Source organism: Mus caroli, unplaced genomic scaffold, assembly GCF_978045245.1.
Source record: "Mus caroli unplaced genomic scaffold, Mus_caroli_1 scaffold_4, whole genome shotgun sequence".
Taxonomy (NCBI): domain Eukaryota; kingdom Metazoa; phylum Chordata; class Mammalia; order Rodentia; family Muridae; genus Mus; species Mus caroli.
The window spans coordinates 2,807,955-2,820,835 of NW_028227259.1; positions in this window are offsets into that span (position 1 = coordinate 2,807,955).

The following is a 12,881-nucleotide window of genomic DNA, read 5'->3' on the forward strand; positions in this document are numbered from 1 at the left end:
CTCTGTAGATTAACATTAAATATTGACCCAAATGTCAGATGTTAGCCTCAATAAATATACTTACTATTTTAAAAGCCAGAATATTAAGTTGCTGTTATCATACTTTTCCTCTTAAATCTAGAAAATGTGCTGCCATTTAAATTATGCCTGAATAATTAGCCTCATGCACACACCTTCTAATGTTTATTTCTGATTATTGAATACAGGCCCATTCTCTTTCCCGTAACATACACAGAATATAATAACAATAAATAAAATATAAATAAGAAATTGATATCTAAAATGCTAAGGATCATTGATGATGTAAACAAGGGAAAAACACATATACCTCAAGCAAAACATTATCACAGCAAGCTATTTCGTTATAATTCTGATAATAAGATAGTAGAATAAACCTTTTAAATCTCTAAACTCGCTCTCCTAAAAATATGTTGTTAAAATTGACCTGAGATGAGGCTGGAGAGGTGACTCATTGGTTAAGAGCATTTCCTACTCATCTAGAAGACCAGAAGCCACGACCTAGCACCTAGGTTAATTGTCTCGAAGGCTCAAGTAACAGCTCCAGGGCATCTGATGCCCCCTTTTGGCTGCTGAAAGCACCTGCACTCATATGCACATATCACACAGATATGACTCTGTGTGTGTGTCTGTGTGTGTGTGTGTGTTTGTGAGCATATGCACACTGCCCCCCAGACCCAAACATACACACATCTAATTTAAATATTTAAAAACTGGAATTAGGTGAGCCAGGGGATCACCCAGATCTTATGCAGGGGTCAGTATTGCATGAACATTCTGGCATTTCTGTTAAGAGAAAAACATACTTTCCCAGGAATGTGGCTTATCTAAAGACGAAAGTAGGCAAACCACTTATCTCAGCAGCACTGGAGAATTCTTCATGTCTCTCATCAAATTCACACATGACTCACTACATAACTCATGATTTGATTTTAAAATATTTCAGAACACTTGTTTTGATCAGAATTTTAAGCATTTCCTTTTGACTTTTTTCCTTGATTTTTTTTTTTTTTTTAGTTTTTGTTTTGGAAAATTTATACATGTATAAAGCTCATTTTGATTATTGTAACCCGTCATTTTCTCTTATCTACTTCCCACCCCAGTTACCCCTCTTCCCCACAAATCTCTTTTCCAGTCATGTCTCCTCCTCCTCCTCCTAAGAACCATTGAGTTTAATCAGAATTGCCTGTAACAATGGCTTTGAAACCATCTATTGAGCCTGACAGACTCCTCAGTGAACACACAACAGAAGACAATAGCTGGATTCATCATCAGTAGCCACAGTAGTTCAAGGAGACGTAGAGCCATGAAAGTCCCCCTTTCTGATCCATGATAGCCTGCTACTAGTTCCCTGCTCATAGGTCCCATCTTGTACAGGCCATTGCAAACACTCACGACAGCTTGAGGTCATGTTTGCAACAGTTCTGCCACGTCCAGAATACAGCATCTCATAGTGCTTTCGATATCTTCCTGCTCTTACATTCTCTCTGCCCCGCCCCCTCTTCTGTATGATCCCTGAGCCTTGGTGGTATAAATGTTCTGTTTCTAGCTCAACATTCACCAACTACTGATTCTCAGCACCTTGAGTGGTCATGAACCTCTTCACTGACTGCAGTTCACTTCAGTGAGAAGTTTCTCTGATTAAGCCTTGGAGTAGCATTTATCAGTGGGTATAAATATAAATATTTAGAAGGCAGCTAGACCACATAACAGTTCAGATAAAGAACAGGAGCAAGGTTGCCTCTAAGACCTCTGTATCTGTGGATTTTGACCAACTTTACACTATCATTTTGTAGCACTTTACCATTTCCAAGAAAATTGAAAAGATAGTACAAATTTGCCTAGCAAGTCCTACTAGTATCATAGTGCATGCATGTTATCCCAGCACGTGAGAAGCTTAACTGGAGGATTGGGCTGCACAGTAAATTCAAGGCTTTCCTATATATAATGGGAAAAATCCCAGGGTGTTGGAGAAGTGACTGAGCAGTTAGGAGCATTTGCTGTTCTTCGGTACTTACATGGCAGCTTATAATCACAAGCATATGTAACTCTAAGGGACCCAACTCCCTCTCCTGACCTGTTCAGGCACGGAGTACATGTGGTGCACAGAGAGAAGGCAAAATACCCACGCACATAAAATAAAAATAAACGAATCTTTAAAAAATTAGTCTGGGTACAATGTCATTCAATGAACTTCCAACTTTTGTTTGTTTGTTGGTTGAGAACCAAGCCTGCTAGACAAACACATGAATACTCAGCTACATCCTAGCTGTAAGTATAAAGTTGATTTCCTCTGACCTTTATCTGTTTCAGGTTCAATTACTGTACAGGTTGCATTTAACCTAACACTTTAGTGTGGATACAATTTAAAACACAGAGTGGACAGATATGTTTAAGAAATCTAGTATGCACAGTTTAATTGTATTAGCCAATTGAAATTAAGTTGTTTGACTTGGCTCTGCTTTGTAGGTCACTTCCATTATTCTTCTGATGTTTTCCTAACCACTCCTAATTTGATTCCGATTATTTGTCTATAATGCTTTGGGTTGTACTTGTACAAGTTAACAAGGTTTATGTGACTCGGGCCTTGGGCTCAGTAGAAACTGATTATTTTCTATTGGTTGTTAATTTATTTAAAAGAAAGACAACCACTAGAGTGCTCACTCTTATGGCAAATTATTTTATCTTTAAGATCTGCCAAGGTAACATAGTAAACAGCTGCTGATTATGCTATTCAGATGTAGTGACTCTGAGAAATACTATAATTTACTGTCTGAAAATTTAGTATGAAATCTTGAGTATGAGTTCTTCCAAATGATAAACGTGATGGTAGATTAAGCAAATGATGGGTCATAAGCTAAGGTCATTATTTCTGTAAACAAGGATGAAGCTTGGTCACGGTAGCATCCTCTAGATATAGAATCTTTGTCCCCAAACAGATCTCCATGAAAGAGTGGATTTTTAGTATTTCCTTTTTTTTTCTAGAAATTTGCAGTGTTTCATTCTTTCATTTACACAGCAATTTCTGGACTCTGAATTTGCCGCACACACTCAGCTATGAGCAGGGACACTGCCATAGCTATTGGAATAACTGAACTAAAATTAAGCAGAATGGTTTGTATTAATGGCATAAAAGCACATTTTTATCCTTTCTGATACTTATTTTTCTAAAAGGCTGTGGAAAGCTCCTATTGAATAACATCTGCTTTGTTATTAATGTACCTTGTTTTAAATCTGAAGAATGTCTTTTTTTTTTTTTTTTTTTTGGTTTTTCGAGACAGGGTTTCTCTTTATAGCTCTGGCTGTCCTGGAGCTCACTTTGTAGACCAGGCTGGCCTCGAACTCAGAAATCCGCCTGCCTCTGCCTCCCGAGTGCTGGGATTAAAGGCGTGCGCCACCACGCCCGGCTGAAGAATGTCTTTTAAAGGTTCATTTTGAGGAATACTTATAGAAGAATTAATTGAGTTATAATTTTAGTATTCCTATTGTCAACCACTGGCTCCATAGAATTGAAAATGCATTAGGTTTTCTCTATTGTATTACTAACCATCAGTTACACCCTCTATCAAAAGGCATAAAAACATCAGTTCAGTCATTAGATGGGTCTCTCAAAGTAAGCTTTTTGTTTGTTCAAAACAGATGCTCAGAAAAGCCAGAAGTAAATTTTGGTTTCTCTCTTACCTCATTTTCTTTATCGATTGTACAGAGAATTCATAATGTTGTTTCTAATAGTAGGACAATTTTGATAGCTTAAACAAGGAAAGGTATTACGGTTTATGTAAATATTGTTTTAAACCTTTATTATTAGCACATCATAATCCACTGAATATTCCTCTCATCAAGACGCTATCGTATGAATATACTAGCTATTGCTCTATGTATAAATAATAAACTACTCCCACATGTGGTAAGTTACTACCTTGGAATGGAATGTCATTTATGCATATTGCACCCTGTGTATAGAGACTTCTCTGCATAAAGGATATGGCAGATTATTGCAGAACATGGTTGTGAAAGAAGACACACACACATACACACACCCTCTGTTCTTGCCTATGTATGTGATAGCTGCTTTAAGTTCCTATCTTAACTGTCCCAAAATAATGGAGCTGAGAGGTAAAATAAATACATTCCCCTTAAGCTCCCTTTTACCTGTGTATTTCAGCAACAGAACTGAACCTATGACAATAAACAAGTGAGATAATTTTTAAAAATTAAATCTGGCTTTTACTACTACTAACCAAGTTTTTGCATGGCATGACACCTCTCATTTACCTTACTTGAGGGAAGTCTTGGTTTTTATTTCACATATCTGTTGCCTTGCTTGTCACTTGCCCTTTCCACGAGAACTTTAGCCATGTCCCTAACTTTTACCAAACATTGTAAGTACCAAGTCCCTTCCTTGGTCTACATTTTATTTGACAGGAAATGGCCACGAGAAACAATGAGAGTTATAAGATTTGTTCTGTCTTGTTGAACAAACTGAATGTTGATAGAGAAGAGAAAAATGAAGACATGATATCAACAGTACAATGTTTAAAATTTTTATTTTGTATATATATATATATACTTTTTTTAAAGAATAGGGTGTTTTTAATGTAGTCCTGGCTGTCCTGAAACTTTGTATAGACCAGGCTGGCCTTGAGATGCCTCTGCCTCTCTCCCTGCCCCTCTCCACCTCCACCCCTCTGCCCCACACTGGCAGAAAAGACACGCACCACCGTCACCACCCAGCATTTAATTATTTTATACAATTCATTAAAAAAAAATAGGCACAAGACTGAGTGTGTAACAAAACATGGAGGAAACTCCCCATGATTTTGGAGTGAAGCCTAAGTGTCAGACTCAATAGTGGGGACCAGGAACCAACACAGGAAAGTATGTGTCTCTATTTAGTAAGGAATAAGTGGGCTGTAGAATGCTGTGAACAGAGAAGGGTGATTTGTAGCCAATCTTTGTGATTAACTAGCCAATCTTTTTCATTAACTAAGCCACAACCCAGATCTAATGGAAAACTCCCTCTCTTACTCTTACTATTTCTTTAAGTCTTTTTAGGGTTTTCTTAATGACTGAATTCGAGCTCCAAGATTTTCTGCTCACTTCTAGGTGATGAGTACTCCTAAGACTGTTAAAGCCCTCAGACACTGTACACATTCAGAACACCATGTCCTTTCAAAAGTGTTGGTTCTTCCATTAGTTTTGTTGACAGGAACAGGGCATGGCAGCCTGAAAGCCACTAGGTAGAACTGATCCAGTTCAGTCCATGCGGCTGTGAAGTTAATAAGTTCAAGATCCTTTCACTAAGAAAGTTGGAGAGTCTGCGGTTATCTGAATGTGCACCTTGCATAAATCCTCCCTTGACACATCACTTTTTCATGTCAACAGGTATATTATATGAACAAAATAATATTTTTCTGACATTGGCTTTCCAGGGTGGACAGTCTGAAAGGCCACACCTCATAGCTGTGTGACTCAAATTTCGTTCTTAATCTGGGGTTGGGGAGTAGCATCTGGATAAAACCATTTAACACCTGGGGTCTGGGGTGTAATTTTGTTTGTTATTGTTGTTATCATCATCAGCACCACCATCACCATCATCACCATCACCATCGTCATCCCCATTCTGAGTTGGTTTCTGTTTCATCCAGGATCTTATTCCTGTTCAGATTTGTATCTGTTTCTTCCTATGAGTTCTCTATAAAAATGCCTCTGAGAGCTCCTGCTCATGTTTCATTGTCTTGCCTCGTCCCTTCTCATTTTTTTTTCTATTTCTATTAGAATTACTATTTCCAAGTGGTCTAAATGTTGAACTTTTGTGCAAGTGGCTTATGATAAGCTTTTAATACTTAAGGCTGTACTTCCTTCTATAGAATGTAACTATGATTTTTCCCTGATGGATTTAAATTTCACTCTTATTTACCATAAATCATTAAAAGTGTTGGTTCTTATATATTATTATTATTATTATTATTATTATTATTGTTATTATTTAAAGTTACATCATGACCTTTGTGAGCCCTGATTTAAGGTACAAGCATATTAATATTAGGTTCAGAATAATGCAGATTTGAACCAAGAGAAGACAGACAAGAAACATAAGAAAACGTATATTTGAGTATATCACTAGCAGATTGGGTTTGAATATTTGGGATGTATGGATACTGGAGCTAACTAGGCTAACCTAGGCACTTGAATGGATTTAGACTGCCTCTGCTTTTCCAACTGAAGAGATCTCTGAAACCTAAGCCCAGTCACTTCTTTTCTTTTGGTGGCCTGGATAGATTCAATCCAAAGCACACTCTACCTCATCCCCAACCTCTAGGCCATGAAACATTCATTGCATGTCACCGCACAAAGTTAGAAGACCAGGGCAAACTCAGGGTATTAAAACCCCTTTCTGTAACAGCTAAATTGTAAGCAATCTAACTGGGGAGCCAAGACCATCATTTCTTGTTTTCGCTGGACTTATCGCGGCAGGGGAAAGAAACTAAAGTCTCTCAATAGGTTTGTTGTGGATGACTATCCATCCAAAAGGGCATGAGGGACCAAGTGCACTCAACCTCCACCGCTCTAGGAGTGGACAACTTCAGAGGTCTACGAATTTTGTAATCATTTACAAAATCTGAGTTTCTTCTGTTTCACATATCATTTTGAAGCATTTACTCAGGTGCTCCACTTGATGTGTCATCTGGAATTTGTCACTCAGTAACATACAAATTTCCTAGCTAGAATTGAGTATTATTATTATTTTTTTTTCTTTAAGCTGAGGCAGGCAGCCATCTTTCAGTAACTCACTAAAATGACCAACACAAAGGGAAAGAGAAGGGGCGCTCGCTTTATGTTCTCTAGGCCTTTTAGGAAACATGGAGTTGTTCCTTTGGCCACATACATGAGAATCTACAAGAAGGGTGATATTGTAGACATCAAAGGAATGTCCCATAAGTGCTACCACGGCAAAACCGGAAGAGTCTACAACGTCACCCAGCATGCCGTGGCCATCAATGTAAACAAGCAAGTTAAGGAAAAAATTCTGGCCAAGAGAATCAATGTGCTGACTGAGCACATCAAGCACCCGAAGAGCAGAGGCACTTCCTGAAGCGGGTCAAGGGGAACCATCAGAAGAAAAAGGAAGCCAAAGAGAAGGGCCCCTGGGTTCAGCTGGAGCGCTGTCCTGCGCCATCCGGAGAAGCACCCTTTGTGAGGACTAACGTAGAGAACCTGAGCGGCTGGAACCCATTCCACAGGAATTCATGGCCTACTGTACAAAAAGAAATAAAGGACCAGAACTGCAAAGTCATTTTCTTAAATTTTTTTAAAATACATTTTTCTTCTCTGAGATATCAAACATGTATTATTTATCTTTTCTTAATAAATGTGGAGAAAGGATAGAAAGGTATTAGATTATTTTTATTATAATAATATGTGTTTGGAAATTGTATTTCTAGCTCTTTTTTTTCTTCTAAAATGGAAATTAAACCATAACCCTACAAATTAACCACCAAGGGTTGCTCTCTCACTGTTAGAGCTAACCCTTTCCTTGCTGTTATTAACGCCGGACCTCTCCTTTCCAGCTGTATAAATTGCCTCAATGTCAAGAATGGCCATCCCTGCTCCTTGATGAAATCAAGTCTCACAGAAATATCATCTTAAAATGTCGTTAATGTCAATCCTGCTATGCCAAACTACGGATCGAAAATCCTTTCACAGATGAAAGATGGTTGCTTATTTATCAAAGAAGCAGTGCTGGGTTATTAGTGGAAGTAGCCTATCTTCTTAAAAGAAGATGAGCTACATAATACATGATGACTACTGAAAGCTCACAGAGGAAACAAACCAATATCCACATCTGTTTCCCATTGCTCTCTTCTAAGATACTGAAATGTTACAGTAAGAAAGCAGGGATTACACAGAAAGCGTAGTCAGTCTCGATATAAAAGGCTCTGGCAGAAGAAGAATTACAGAGGACATAAAATTGAGTAATCCTGACTTATTTATTTTTTTACAGTTACAAGGAATTACTACTGAATCAAAGCTATGATCCATCCAGCTTTATTGATTCACTTTATTAAAATGATAGCTGAGACATGAATGGAACCAGATGACATCATAGTAACTGGACCAAGCAAGGCACAGGAAGACAAGCACCGCGTTCCTCACTGGAATGTGCAACTTAAAATCTTATTGCATAGAAGTATAGTAAAGAACTAAAGTCACTAGAAGTTAGGAAGGCCAGGGATGCTGAGGATACTGAAAACATAGAAAAATGAATTATTCTAATGGAATAATTGGTTGGCAGAGTACATATCAATTAATTACAATGTATATGTTGTTATTTAATAAAAATCCAAATCTTATTTTTATGTTCACTTTCATATAAAACAGTGGGAGTCTGAAGAGATAGCCCAGTGTTTAAGAGCACTGCTGCTCTCCGTAGGGCCTGAGTTTGATTCCCAGCACCAACATGGTGACTCACAATCATTTGCAACTTCAGTTCCAGTGAACCCAACTCTTTCCTCTTGTGTCCATGAGCACCACTAACACATGTATGTACATCTACAAATGCATGTACCCATGTACATAAGATTTTAAAAAATTAAAACATTTCTAAAAACTAATAAAAGGAGAAATACAGAAGAGGAGAGGAGAGAAGAAGAGAAGAGAAGATTGCTGAATCTTTTCTCTTATCTCAGAGTCACCATTCCACTCACCATCCTTCCCCATGTTCCTGGACAAATAGCACTGCTTCTTCCCTCAATTATAAGACAGAGAACATTTTCTTTTTTATCTCTGCAGGGTTCTTACTTGTTTCCGCCTCATTTCCTGCTCTCTTTACCAGCAAGGTCACTGAATTACACTTTGATAAATACATCGTAATTAAGGATTACCAGAGGGGATTGGGGTGTGGATATTTAAAATTAATGTCTTTGATTTTAGTGAGTCAGAAAGTCAATGACTCGAAAAATTACTCTTTTTGTAGGTATTCAGCATGATTACGCAGTCAGCGTGTGCCCGCTGTGCGTGGAGGGCTCTTCTAGATGCTGTGCGGGGTGATGATGGCAGTATTTCCTGGGGAAGTGTGCTAGGTAAAGCAGAATCAAGATGAACAGAAGCATGACAAAGCTGCCACTGAGTGATTGGAAGAGAGGAAGCAGAGGGACAAGTGAGTTGGCTATTGTCTTGATTAAATCAGGAAAGCTTTACAGACAGCACAAGGGCTCTGAAGTACTCAAGGACTATGGCTGCTGAGACACTGAAACATTCCCAAGAAGCTGTAAATTTCTAGCACAGAAATAGTAATCAGCTAAAAATACTTGAGTGTTCTTTGTACCTTATGACAATCACTAGAAACTCTGTAATGAGTGTATTTTATTATAAGTGATCTCGAGGGGAAATGACATATAGGACTGTACAAACAAATGCCAAATGATCTAATGAAAATGGACACCTAATTATAGCCATAAAACTGAGCTGCGTGAAGAGGACCTTGGGGTGAGGACCTAAGGTGACAAAGAGGAAGGCAGAGATAATCCTCGATCTAACTTGGGGATGAAGTGTGGGGACACTTCTGGGAAAATGTCCCAGAAAATGGGCACAGAATGATTATAATAGGACCATGAGCAATACTTTACTTCTGATGAAAATCGTTTTGATAAAAATGGAAAACACTTGCTGATAAAAATTTTAAGTACTTTAAAAAGGTTTTACTTTAGCCGGGCGTGGTGGCGCACGCCTTTAATCCCAGCACTTGGGAGGCAGAGGCAGGCGGATTTCTGAGTTCGAGGACAGCCTGGTCTACAAAGTGAGTCCCAGGACAGCCAGGGCTACACAAAGAAACCCTGTCTTGAAAAACCAAAAAAAAAAAAAAAAACAGGTTTTACTTTTTATATTTGTGTGTGTGTGTGTGTATACACTCATGGCATTCAGAAGGTGGCAACAATGGGTTCCCTAGAGTTGAGATCACATGCCATTGTGAATTGCCTAATATGTGAGCTGGAAGCAGAACTCTGGGCTTTTAGAAGAGCAGCAATGTTCTTAATTGCTGAGCCTTCCAATTGGAAAGAACTGGAGAGAACTCCAGACCCTAGAGGGTTAATTCTTGATAAAATGATCAATGAGATGTTAGGCAGCACATTCGACTGTAGAAGTAGTCAAGTGTGAAGTACAAACTTGTGTAGGAATTTATTTTTGTTTTGTTTTTGTTTTTTGAGACAGGGTTTCTCTGTATAGCCCTGGCTCTCCTGGAATTCACTCTGTAGGCTAGGCTGGCCTCAAACTCAGAAATCAGCCTGTCTCTGCCTCACAAGTGCTGGGTATGTAGGAATTTATTATTCCTCCTTTTTGAGAGAGAGGATCTCACAATGTAGCTCATGATGTCATCTAAGTACTGATTCTTTTGCCTTAGTTTCCCTAGGCTTGGGCTTACAGATGCACATCACCACACCTGCCTCCACAGACACTTCAGGATGTAGTGTGTGCTTTTCAGTTTTGCCACTTCACTCCTTTTTTTGCCAGATCAATCATATCAATTCCCCAATTGGTAGAGATCTCTAAAATGTTGAAAGCAATTTAATGTGCCAATTACATCCCATCGTCCTACCCTGGAGATTGTCCAAGCTATTTGGTCCTAATCTTTGTCCTTCATTGATCTTGGTGACAGTTTATGGGCCCTATGTTCGAGCCCCTCCTCATATTGACTTTCGGTTGCCAATGCACATATTCTGGCAGCAATTAAGATCCCACTAAAACAAAATCATCTCAAATCTAATTGCATTTCTAGGTAATTTTCAGAAACTGTAGAAGACTAAGGATCAGTTCTCATGCAGCGTGCCAGTCCATCTTTCTCCCCAACCATCTTCTTTACCTTCCTCCATGTTTGTCAGCATCACCCTCAGAGCATGTATGCCAAAAGAGGTTCTTTTCTCCCTATCTCCAACATGTGTAGCAGGACCCCAAGTGTTCTCTCCCTATCTTTGAAATACGTCATTCCTGATACTGTCTTACACATTTTAGGAGCGTGGGAGGGGGAGAATGTAATTAATATATAGGAGCCATAAGCATAAAGATGCCAGAGGGAATCTAGTACCACTAGTTTTCCACGAGGACATAATAATGAACTGTTCAGTACATTTATAGAAACATTTTAGATTTATTTATTTTATCCATTTAGACGTCCTGCCACATGCATGCCTGGTGTCTTTGGAGTCACTTAAAGGCATCGGATACCCTGGGACTGGAGTTACAGAGAGTTCTGGACTATGATGTAGTTGCTGGAATATGAACCCAGGTCCTCTGGAAGGGCTCTCATCCTCTAGCCACAGGTTAGTGCATCTCTGAACCCTCATCCAGACAAGTGCCCTGTGTCTTTGACAAACTCATTTCTCTCATATATCCAGTCTCAACCATATCCCTGAAATGTATCACCATTAAATTGTTTTACTTCTTACACGTATTTACAGAAAATTAGTTTAATCTTGCTTGTTCTTGAACTTTGTAAAAATGATGTGTTCTACGATTTTACATTTTTGAACTACTGTGTACAAAGAAAAATGTAACGTGTTGTGTGTATGTATGCTCACAATGGCTACCTATTAATTTCACTGATGAATAGTACTTCATATTTTAAAAACATTTTACCGTAATTTTAATATTGTCATTTTTCTTGTTTTCATGTCTTTGTTGCTATGTACAGTGCCACTATGAACATTCTGTAAATGGGGACATTTACAAGAATTCCTTCAAGATCTGTTCCTGAGAATGTAAAGACTTTATTAAAAGTTATGTGCATCTAAAGACCTTTGAAAACACCATCCAGAAACCTACTACTGCGGAACCTTCCTGAAGCATGCTTACATATACATGGGTGCATGAGTGCATGTGTGAATGTGTGCATGTGGGTGTGTGTTTCAATGGAGTTCTTGTGTAAGAGAGTGACAATGCCTCCCTCAGACACTATAAGCTATCAGATAAAGCTATTACCATATACAGGCTGCCTCTTTGAACTCAGAGTTGACCGGTGAGATGCCATTGATCCTCCAAGCATTGCAAGCTACTTCTCCTGGTTAACCTCCAGACCTTGATAGTGAGATCCTGTTGCTAAAGATATTATATACCTGAGTCACAGGACATGGCGAAATCATGCTGGTACCAACCTGAAACTTCATCCTTACTGGCTAGCTTCCATAGTGTCTGAAGGTGCCACATAAGCTTGCTACTTGGAAGAAAGCTACCAGCAGTCTTACCCATCTGTGACCCCTGTGAGTTATAAGAAGGACTGGCCTGGGAAGATATCTTCACCGATGCAATAGAAGCACGAACACTATGGGAGTAACCAATCACTTTCAGATTGGCTTTAAAACCCACGCCAGAAGGCAGATACTGTTAACTGTGCCCAAAATATGGGGTTGTCTAAGCCATAGGCCCTTAGGGAGAATCTAGTTTTATTCATTTGCTAAGTGGACATAGTGATAAACTGGTCTTCATTTTTAGTCTCCCAGATTAGTACATTTCCTAACCCTCATCAGAGAGGTTTCTTTTTGTTTTTGTTTTTCGAGACAGGGTTTCTATGTGTAGCCCTGGCTGTCCTGGAACTCACTCTGTAGACCAAGCTGTCCTCGAACTCAGAAATCTGCCTGCCTCTGCCTCCCAAGTGCTGGGATTAAAGGTGTGTGCCACCACGCCTGGATGAGAAGCTTCTTTTTACAGTAGAGGGTGATTAATACAGAAAAACACAACTACTCCATCTGTGGAGAATAGGAAAATGTAGCGTGCTCAGCTCTAAATGGGATGGCTACCCACAGAGCTTGGGACCATCATGGAGAGGTTGGAGGAGAGATTGTAAGGAAGAGTCAGAGGCAGTGGACATC